This window comes from Oryzias melastigma, linkage group LG17 (genome assembly GCF_002922805.2).
Source record: "Oryzias melastigma strain HK-1 linkage group LG17, ASM292280v2, whole genome shotgun sequence".
In the NCBI taxonomy this organism is placed as follows: Eukaryota; Metazoa; Chordata; class Actinopteri; order Beloniformes; family Adrianichthyidae; genus Oryzias; species Oryzias melastigma.
Window position 1 is genome coordinate 5,050,047 of NC_050528.1, and position 1,092 is coordinate 5,051,138.

Below are 1,092 nucleotides of genomic sequence, written 5' to 3' on the forward strand. Positions count from 1 at the left end.
ATTAAACAAGAATAAAATTGTTTGGCGAGGTGTAATTTATTTGAAGGTGATGACACTCTTAAAGATCTGTAATGATCGGTTTAATTCGTTTAACTGAACACGACTTCTGGACAGAGAGTTTTATTTAAAATCCAACTGAAAGGCGCCCATGTTCCTATCAAAAGTATTTTCTGCCAAACTGACTATAAAAGCAGTGATTTCTCTGTAATTAAATCAGCTTTGAGGAATATTCCCATTAACTCCCTTCAACACCCGGATACCGAGCAGCTCTGCGAGGCTTCCCATATCTTTGCCGCGCAAATGACATCTCACTCTGTCACATAAAAGGGTGCCTCAGTGTCTATCCAGGAGCTTTTCCGCACAGGCTGTTTTTTGTTCCCGCCGGCATAAAGGCTTCTTCATCATAGCCAAACTGATATTTTTGTCTTGTGGCGGTTACTTATTTGGTCCAAAGGGGACCTGCCAATCTCCCACAGGCTTCTGGGAGACATAGTGCGGCGTTTGAATGCGCACACTAAGTCAGCCACGGTTTTAAATTAAGCGTGATGTTGGGAAGGCAGAAGAGAGGAGTGGGGGTCTGCGGTAACTGTTTTGGCGACGTGGAAAGAAAATAACTCGGATGTTGGTGTGACTGTTTAGCGTGAATGTAGGGGCGCCCCCCCCGTCAGCCATTTCCAGTCAAGGTCTGGATCAGGAGTCAAAGATATTATACTGTAGATGTGTGACATGCCCCGGGGAATGTACAGCAGGAGATTTACAACCGCTGCTCCCACTCAGCTGATTCCAAGGCCGAAATGATTCGTCGAAAAACGTGTTTGTAATTTGCTGCAGTTTTTAACACAATTAAAGAACGAAAAACATGTTTTTGCTGGATTTTTCTCATGATGAAGGACATATTGAGGTTGAAGTCCCACTCCTACTAGATTTTTTTTTTCTGTTGTTCCAAGTGGTCTTTTATTTATGATTATCCAGTTTTTAGCCTGTGTCGTTTTCTAAGACATATTTTCTGCAGAGCAGCAGGAGCTCATTAGAAATTTGCCTCTGAAGGAATGTTAAAATCCCGACATTCCTTTGTTTACAGTCTGTCCCGCT